Source organism: Cryptomeria japonica, chromosome 4 (genome assembly GCF_030272615.1).
Source record: "Cryptomeria japonica chromosome 4, Sugi_1.0, whole genome shotgun sequence".
NCBI classification, from domain to species: domain Eukaryota; kingdom Viridiplantae; phylum Streptophyta; class Pinopsida; order Cupressales; family Cupressaceae; genus Cryptomeria; species Cryptomeria japonica.
Genome location: NC_081408.1, coordinates 175,265,766 through 175,276,588, shown reverse-complemented (window position 1 = coordinate 175,276,588; position 10,823 = coordinate 175,265,766).

The window sequence follows — 10,823 nt, the reverse complement described above, 5'->3', positions numbered from 1 at the left end:
TTGACAGCTATCACAATATAACTTGAATGAAAGAGACAGTATGTTATTAATGTCTCAATCACGTGGGGGAATATTGGCCCAAATTTTATTTGTTTTAAACTCTGATTAACTTTGTAGCCTCTGCCATATATCACATGCTCTTTAGGAACCAGAACTTCACACACAATGCCACCAATGTAAGACCCAGGGAACAATCTTCAGTAAAACATAATCATATAAGCTACTGATTCTTTTGTATTCCTTGCATGTTCTGTAAATCTTCATCACAAATAACAGAGACCAATAGATCTAGATCCTCTATTGGCAGCTGGTACTTTGTGACCACTTTCGCACCCCACATATTCTCCAGCTTGTTCATAATATCTTGGAAGGTGGCATTTTTGCTCACAGCTACAACTCTTGTTTCTCCTCCAACATAACGAAGGTTCCCATCACCAGGCCTTGGCAAAATCTGACCTCTATAGCTGCACAAAAAACTTGAATTTATTGCCTCCCAAATCCTCTGTCTGAGGTGAAGCTACACCAACACCTGAAGCCTCCATTAATCTAACTCACCTTCCCTGCTAATCCAAACCTCTCTTCATTTCACTCACAAGAACAAACAGAAATCAATCTAAAACACATATAAACATCAATACACCAATTTATCACAGTGGTCATGAAGAAGAACCAACCCCTACGTTGGATAAAACAATCCAAATATATATATCAACAAATTAATGGAAGACAATTGTAGAAGTGAAAGCGACCAAGCATCTAAAACTCAGCCATGAAATCTGTGTTCCAATAACATTTAGCTCTTATCCCCAAAGCAACCGATTTGCAACTTCATTTTCTTTCGCTGTCTCCTCCTTATGGTAGTTATTAGACATTTCACTTTTCAAATGTGAATCTCGTACATCTTTTCCTGTTGCCATTTTGTCTATATTCTGGAATCATCACATTCCATGATACCGCATCTTTTAAAAGGCATTTTATCGAACAGTTCTAGCACAACTGTAACATGTCCTCCACCGTAGGTGATGTGAGTCCAACTAGTGCAGGGTTCTACTAAATTTGGATCCCAAGTTCCAAGTAATTCTGTAGATTCATTTAGTCCTTCTTTGAGTTCAAGTAATGCTTGACCTTCAGCATTTGTTGCAGCTTTTGATGAGATTGTGTTTTATCCTTATTAAATTTCCGACTTTGGCACATGCTGGGATTGATCTTATGTAGAAATGAAGTTCGAGCACGGGCTCGTGACACTCGTTTCATTACCAGTTGATTCTAATTTCATTGAAGTTCACTGTTTGAACATGCATTTAAAACTCAGATGCTCTGTTTCTTTACCAACTTGTTGCATTGAATTGTTTATCTTCACGGTGTGGTATTGACCCTTTTAAATACTGTAAGGTTTCACATTGAAATAATATGTCCCTTAAAACAGTTTATTCATTAATATTTTCTTTTATGCATATCATGGATAGTAAAGTAAAAGGTTTCATATTTAAAACAAACATGTCCCTTTAATACTTCAGTTGGTTTCTTCATCATTCCACTTTGATAATCTGAGATTAGTTACTCTAAAGGGTATGTCGGGCTCATACCCGAAGGGAGCCTTGGTCAGGGGCACATGCCAATTAGAGTAACTAATTATCTGCACATGAAACAAACACATTAGCATAAACATTTCTTTTTCCTGAAGCAGTGATTTGTGTCTTTATCTTTCCCACCCTTTTTTCTTTTTAAACAGAAATATGATAGGCTATGATAAATGATATGTTGTAGGATAATCTTTCATTGCTTAGATCTGTTGGATCTAACACCTCTTCTCTTTTGTGCAATAAAGTAGGGGTTTTTCAAAGTCTGAAGATCGAGAAAAAATTCATAAGGGCAACGGGGCAGCCAATAACCAGTCAAAGCAACCCAAGGCAATGACTGGTTATCCTCACACTCATTATTTGATTCTATCTTTTTCTGTTTTGGATATGTAGGAAAGATAGAAATGCTAAGCTCACGGCTTGTGTGAGGTTTTAAGAAACTCAGTGTATATAAATATGCTTCAGATGCATGAACTCAATTTGTAATCTATCATTGTTCAATACAAATGAAAAATACGCCCTTTTTTCTTTTTAAACACTGCAATGTACCTTTTGTAAATGCAATCATTTGATAAATATGCATCCTTTGGCTAAAATTACATGGGTAATGAAATTTTAGATAACAATTATAATTACCTTCAAACCAAAGAGTTAGAGTTAAGATGTGAATTTAGCATATGGAGTCAAATGGGTCAAGTTAGGTTCATCTCCTCCAACTATGAGGGATGATCTAGTGGTGAAAAATTTAGTGAAGACATCTATATGAAAATTAATAGAAGGGAAATGTTTTATATGATGGGGGATTTCTTCCCATTTCATCATTGGTTTTATATGTTTGTAAAATTAAAGTTGGAAAATAATTTTAATGTTAATTATTATTTTTGATCGGTAAAGGCATAGCCAAATTATATTGATTATGTAGAATTTATAGAGCTAAGATAGCAAATAGATTTTTAGCAGAATTCAAAATGGAAGCATCAAAATTCCGTCTAGTAGAAGAGAAAGAATGCTACCAGGCGATCCATGGAAGGCATAAGGAGTCCTTCCTAATTAACATATGTAAGTCTAAGGAATCCCTTTTAATAAAAAACTTAAAGTCTAAATGGCAGAAGCTTGTTGCCCTATTAATAGAGATAATGCTGATGAAAACAAATACCCGCTCGATAGTCAAAACAGTAAGCTTAAAGTAGCTAAAGGGGACCTACCTTGCACTTTCCTTGTGGGCTTCAGATGGTAGATGCTCCTTCCTCGCACGCCCATGGCTTCTGCTCGAAGGGTGACCCCTACCATGGCCAAGTCCGGACCCATGACAACCCTTGCTAGCGCCACCCCTACATGCCTGTTCCAATTGAGGGTTTTCAACTTCAGGTTTTGGAGGCAGAATGCCATTGAGCCTTGCAAACTGAATTAGATCTGGGTCATCTGAATTATCTCCTAGGAACTGCCATTTAAGGTAGCCAAGACCAACTCCCATGAAAACTCGATGCCTATCCAAGTCTTTCCCTTTCAAGTCGAGCAGGAAAGGGTAATAGTTAATTAGTTCTCCATGAGCATTGAAAAGGATTCTATCACCTAGCCGAAGAGCCCCAAAGTCATGAATTACCTTGTTTAGAACTTCTTGGAGCTCTTGGGTGACCTCCTCTGGAAAAATATTCTTGGTGAGAGTCCAAACTACCTGCTTGGCGAGTTTCAGGTCTAGCAGAGAGGCGACGAACCTTGAGGAAATACTAGTGTTATCCTGAGGATACTCGTCTTTGTTCAGGTGTCCGCTACCCAAGATCATCTTGACTGCCAAAATGAGAGGGAAATCCGAGTAGAGGAGGAGGCGCTTGAGCCTCAAGTCTAAAATTTTCCTGAATGAAACTTGACGCGTCGACGTTGAGAGGGAGATTGGAGTGTCTGCTCCAAAATAGGAGATGGGTCTGGGATACACGCTCATAATGAAGCCAAAAGGGGGCTCGGTCGACATGGATGGCAAGTAGGCTATCAAACAAAGGAGAAAATTGGAATCTGAGAGAAAATAGCAAGGGGATGGGAATGAGAATAGAATGCAGAAAACTAATGCGAAGAAGGCTGGCACACTCTTTAACGCCGAATAAAGAGGGTCAGATATGCAATAAATTTGCCAACAAAGGTGGCGAGGGATATTTGTCCTTGGCATGCCAAATCTCCCATTCAGGCCAAGCAAACCATAAGTTGATTTGACAATTTGGCAGCTATATCTCGTAAGGAGGATCAGAGAAAGCTTAGGACATGACTGCAGCTTAGATGATGTGATTAAATGTGGGCCCACTCTCCCCAAGAAAGGTAAGATTAAATTTGAATTGAAATAACTGTTAAACTTAGCCGCCAAGGTAAAGTTTAATGTTTGCCCAGGTAGCGAAATGTTAAGTAGCTTCTGCATGTTTCTGAAGAGACTCTCACATCTGAATAAACCTCTAGGACCCTTGCCTATCAATTCCGATGGTCTACATGAGTAATAGGCAGATTACCCTAATCCTAACTGTAGAGATGGGATCCTTGGGTAGCTAATTTCGGGAGAACATTTGCCTCTGAGTTTGCTTCTTTGTAGATGTGCTTAGCTTCATAGTTTTCAATCCTGTCGAGGCTTGCAATTATGCTTTCTAGTATTCCCTGCAATCTCCAATTTGGAGTGTTTTTCCCTTTGATGGCATTTATTGCTATCTCTGAGTTACCCTCCACTAAGATGTTATTAAAACCATGGTTTATGCAATCTCTCAATCCAAATTGCAAAGTTTTGAACTCTACTATGTTGTTTGTGTCTGGGAGGATCGACTTTGCCATTTTCCCAAGAGTTGCTCCTGTATGATCTCTGATTATATATCCTATACCTAAAGGGCTCGGGTTGCCTCTAGAGGCGCCATCAAAATTTAGTTTTATCCAGCCAGGCTTTGGAGGAGGCCAGATAGCAATCTTTCTCATATTGTCTTTTTGCCCAAAAGAGGGAGGAATCCTGATTCCATGCCAGTTTTTCCTTATGCTTTCATCCCAAGATGAGAAAACTTTCGACAGACCCAAAGAAAAGGCTATCTTATAGTTAGCTGAATCCACAATGATCGATTCAATTGAGTTCGAGATTGTTTCTATTCTTCTGGATTTGTTGTCAAATAGCCTATGATTCCTCTCCTTCCAAATTTCCTAGACTAAACTTGAAGGGGACACTTCCATGATTAAGCTCAGGGTGGACTCCTTAGTTGGGATAGGCCAGCTTTGAAACAAAGATTTGATGTCATTTGGTAGAGCTGTGATCAGCCCAAGTTTAGCACAGAAACATCGCCAGTATTTGGACACAAAAGGACAAGTGAGTAATAGATGGTCCACTATCTCTGATTGGACTTTGCACATGATGCACCTAGAGGGTCCTGCATACCCCATTTTTGTGAATTTTTCTGCAGTTAAGATCTTCCTTTGATAGGCTAGCCATGCAAAGATCCCTGCCTTAGGGATGACTTTAGAGCTCCAAAACAACTTCTTGGGAAAATCCAGTTGATCCTGAGCAACATTGTTGACCAGTACTCTGTAACCATCTCTAGGATTGTAGAGCCTTGTTTTAGAAGGTGCCCAAATTAAAGAGTCATTCCCTCTTCTCAGATTAACAATTCTTGCTTTTAAGAGTTCTGTGAGTTGGTCTAACTCATTCCTTGTGATTGGAACTCCTTCCAATGATTTCAATCTCCAACTTTGAGAGTTGGGTGAACCATCAAAAACCAAATAATCTCTCACTCTAACACCCTAGTGGTGCTTAAGCCAGTTTTCTGTTGTTGGAATGTTGAGTGAATTAGCAATGGAAGGGTATCCTCCCCAGGAGTCTTCCCAAAAGATGCTTGAAGCTCCATCTCGGATGTCCCATGAGAGCTGTTCTGAGATTAGGTTTCTACAGGAAATTAAAAAATTCCACGTGTTTGAACCCTTGGGGAATGAGTTTGCTCTTAGAAGATTGGTTGGTTCTTGATCTAGTAAATATTTAGTAGCTAGCATTCTAGCCCATATGATATTAGGATTCTTGATGAACTTCCATACTAGTTTGGCCCCTAGGGCTTTGTTTTGCAATTTGAGATCCTTAATGCCTAAACCCCCTAGGACTTTAGGCTTGATTATTTTTTCCCATGCAATTAGAGCTATTCTATGTTTCTCCTCTGAATTTTTCTAGAAAAAAGTCCTCATTTTCTTAATTAGAAAGGCATTTGCACTTGCTGTGAGAGATAGAATGGATAGTAGATAGATGGGTAGGGCCGATATTACTGCTTGAATCATCACTAGTCTTCCAACCTAAGACATCCATTTCCCTTTCCAGAAGTTTGAGATCTGATCCAGTTTTAGCTTAAGAGGATCCCACGATTCAGCATTCCCAGTGCCATGATCAATTGGGATTCCCAAATGGATACAAGGGAGGGATCCTTCACTACAATCCAAAATTGAATGTATTTTAGACTGCAAGAGTCTAGTGGTAGAAAAGAAAGAAACCTTAGACTTGTCCTTATTCCTTATTTGGCATGAGGCTTTCCCAAAGGTGTCTAGAATTTTTTTTAGATGGGAAGCCTCTTTGATTTTTGCTGTCCCCAAGAGGAGGTTATCATCTGCAAACTACTGATGTGTGACTGTAAAGTTTCTGGTTACTTTGATTCCCTCTAATAGATTGTTCATATGGCTTCTCTTTAATGTCCTACCCAAAACCTCCCCCATTATAATGTAAAGAAAAGGAGAGATAGGATCTCCTTGTCTAATTCCCCTTGTTGAGGAAAAAAAGCCTTCTGGTCTTCCATTGACCAAGATTGAAAATTTCAGAGTGGAGATGCATTCAAAGACCCAGTCAATCCAGTGTTTTGCAAAACCAAAGGCTTGCATTACCTTGCAGAGGAAGCGCCAGTCTACGCTATCATAAGCCTTTGAAATATCTACTTTAATCATCATACCTAGTCTTTTAGTACTTTGGAGAGTATGGATTGCTTCTTGTGCTATTATAGCTCCATCAAGAATTGAATGGCCTTTAACAAACCCTGTTTGTTCTTCTGATATGATTGATTCCATGAGGGGCTTCATTCTATTCATCATGACTTTTGAAAGGATTTTATAAACTATGTTGCAAAGTGAGATGGGTCTGAAATCACCCAGCTTTAATGATTCTCGTTCTTTGGGATGAGGACAATGAATGTGTTGTTTACTTCCTTAAGCAGGCTTCCTGATCTTCTTGAGCATTCCAGAGCTTCCACAAGATCTTGACCTAAGATGTGCCAGCACTTATTGAAAAAATCCACTGGGAAGCCATCCGGGCCAGGAGCTTTACCCGAGGGTAGTTGATTGAGGGCTTGAAATACTTCATCCATCTTTTTTCTCTCATTTAGATTTTGATTATGCTCATCTGTTATGATCTTGGGGATCACATCCAACATCTTTTCTTGCTCTGACAACTGAGAACCTTCAAGATTGTTTAGGAGATTGAACAAGAAAGAAGTGATTTCCTTATTGATTTCATCAGGATCCTCTATGATCCGATTGTCCTTGGACTCCAGTTTTTATATCCAGTTCTTACTCCTTCTAATCTTTGTTACATTGTGGAAGAACTTAGTGTTTTTGTCTCCCATACTCAACCAATTCTCCCTCGATTTCTGCTTCCAGAATATTTCTTCTTTAGACAAGATATCCTCATATTCCAATAGGAGCATCTTTTCTTGTTGGAAGGATTCCAGATCCATACCTTCTAGGATGATCTTGTCATTTAGGGATGCCAATCTTCCTTCTATCAAACTTTTTGTTGAGAAGATATTTCTGAAGTGCTGGGAGTTCCATTGAAGCAGTTTGTGTTTGACAATTTTCAACTTAGCATTAAAGCAAAAGAGTTTTGGTCCTACCACTGACGCTTCTTGCCACCGGTTTTCTATCAAAATGAGAAAGTTTTGATCCTTCATCCACATGATCTTGAACCTAAATGGGGCTTTGCAATTTATCTTATTGTCAAGCAAGGAAAGCAATATGGGGTAATGATCTGATCCTGAACAGGGGATAACCGAGCATGAAGGGGTGAATGGGAAGCTCCTTAAGTCTCCTTGCCAAAAAAATCTATCTAATTTTTCTGCAATATTGCTAAAACCTTTCCTTCTGTTTGTCCAAGTAAACAAATCACCTGAGTCTACTTCCATCAGGTCATTCTTATCAATCCAATTGTTGAAGTCCTACTGAGATCCACCTAAGCAGATTAATCCTCCCCTTTTATCAGAAGTTCTTCTGATAGCATTGAAGTCACCCCCTATAAAGATTTGTTCCTTAGTTAAGGAAGACATAACTACATCTAAGGAAAACCATAATAGGCGTTTGTTGAGGGGGAGACTGGGCCATAAGTATTAATAACAAAGAAAGATGAATTGGAGTGGAGGTGGGATACTTTTGCCAAGATCCAATTCCTGTTTGAAGCAATGCCATCAACTTTAACTTGGGAAGGCTTCCAGATTATCATTAGGCCCCTTGAAGCCCCATCTGAATCCATTGTCACTTGTGAGGAAGTAATGAAATGGGGGCTAATTCCACTACCAAATGCAACTGCTTGCATATTATCCAGCTTTGTTTCTTGTAAAAAAATGATTTCTGCACTGACCAAAAGAATCCTCCTTTTGATCACCCTTTGTTTGTTAGGGGCATTGAGACCCCTAACATTCCATGATAAGATTTTCATTGTTGTTCAGGAAGGGGATTCCCCTTCCCTACTTTCCAGAGCTCTTGAAGTTTTGATTGGTTTTCAACAACACCATCTAAAGTCCTGGCTTCAATAAGAGATTTGCGGCCTTTCTTAGGAAGGGAGGAGCCAAAGTCTGGTTTTTCCATTCCCTCATGGTTATGATGTAGGCCTAACTTTATTTTTTCTTTGACCTGAGAGTACAGTACTGCTAGAGGAGTATCTAGAATTGAGTCTGGGTCTTCATCCTGGATCATTAGATCCTGCTGAAGTTTCTTAGCATTTTGATCTAAGGAAAGGCCCAAATCTTGAGGAGCTGAAATAGGAGAAAACATAGATGGGATTGGGCTACCCATTGAAAGATTAAGAAACTGTTCTGCTGAGGGAAGATCTAAGGGAGAGTGGATCTCACCATCAGATAGAAGAGGCTCGTGATCCTCTTCTAAATCAGATTTTAAAGTTAATTATTATATTCAATGTAAGAAAGAAACAAATTAAAATTAAAACAATCTGAAAAAAGTTGGCCCTACCATGTTATGTAAAGTTAAAATTGGTCCTAGCAAGTTCTACACACGCTTATAAATTTACATCTTTCTTGGCATACTCACATTCACTCAGTTTGGGTTGTTCCCTTTGCTAGTTTGAATTGACCAATAGCTGAGTGCTAAGCTCCAGTTTCTCAGTAGTTATTCCAAAAGATTAATATGGGATCTGCTTTGCTTGATCTGGTGGCTCAAACTATCTATGGACTAAGCTCTAGTTTCTCAGTTGCTACTGTGTTGAATATCCAACATTAAAAATGATGCCCAACTTAATAGTGTTGTCTTTGTTTCGTAATGATATTTGCAAAGCATTGCCAAAAGGGTTTGGAAAGTCAGGGGCATTCCCTCAATTATGTTGTTTTAGAATTTTAAGCTTTTCATCGTTGGAAGATTTTCCAGAATTAGAGGATGGAGCAATGTCACGCCTTGAGATATTAGAGGTAGAAGACTATTTCAGTTTGAACGAAGTTCCACGTGGATTGGAGCTCCTGAAAAACTTGAAAAGATGCCACTTTGGATTATATGTTGCGGGAGGGAGGGGAATTATGGAAATAAATAAAAGCCAGTAACTGCATTGTTATTAATAGAGGGTGGTAGAGTTTGGGGTAGTCAAATGTAAAATGATTATATTTATATAATTCTGTATCACTTCATTATCATATATAATATTTGAGTTATATGTAGAGAAGAATTTGTCTAAAGTTTTAAAAAATTATTTAATATTTGTAAAATATTAATATTATTTACTATAAGTAGATTATTTTTCATTATAATATGTATTATTTATAGAAGAAGAATGTTAATCATAGAATATTTTTACATAATATTTATAAATTTTGAAAAATGAAAATAAATGTATATAAAGAAGTTATGGAAAAAAAATATATGTAATGATCAGTTAATATATTTAAAAATCAATTAATATACTTTATATTATAATTTATATGTTTACAAATATAAATATTTTCAAATATATCTTCTTAAATAATATAAAACATTAATCTTATGTTACTTTATTTGCTTCAAAATCATTTTTCTAATATTAAAATTATTTTATTTCTATTTAAAATTATTTTTATTAAAGTAAATATCATTTTATTTACTAAAAAGTTGATTCATTTACTTAAAGGATTATTTTATATATCTAAAAGTTATTTTATTTACTTTTTTCTCAAAATATATATTTTTTATATTTTTAATCAATTTTTATTTTATTTTGAATGTCAGAATTATTTTGTTTTATTTATTTAACAATGATTTAATAGTAGTAGTTTTCTTAAAAATACATTATGTATGTGATTTAGTTTTTGTGTGCATGGTAATATTGTTACCTTGCTATCATCATAGAGCGTCTTATCATGAAATGATCAAAGAATTACTTTATCTAATTACTACATTATATAAATTTAATAGTTGATTATTTGTATTGAATAGCTAATGGTTAGTTCTTATGGGAAAAATGGTTGTACAACTACGAAAGTATTTATAATGGTCATTAAATAATGTAATCATATAGAATACCCAAACATTTTATAGTTTTTATGTCCTTTAGTTCTCAATTTTATTTTATGTTTTATTTTGTATTCCATTATGACATTAATGCCATGGAAGGCCCTAAGGTTTGTGCCCAAATTTACACATGATTTTTTTTTGTTTTGTAAACCATGATATATCATCCCTCTTGCAATAATTTTTTTTCTAGAAATCTACATCCTCTACAAATTTGTAACATTTTTTATTTGAAAGGAGGATTTTATAACTAAATATTTACCAAAAGATTTAGGAAATATTCTAATATTCAATTATTGAGAATTCATTTTCCTAAGGAGGAATTATGTGATAAATGTGACTAAACTATATGTTTAATGTGAGAAAAGTGGTTAAAATATGATTCTAGCATGAACTAATATTACTATTAGAAATTTTAGCAGCTACATACTAAACACAAAACCAAGGCATTGAAATTATAAACAAGGTAAAAGGTTCTTAAAAGATATTTTTATTAATTTAACA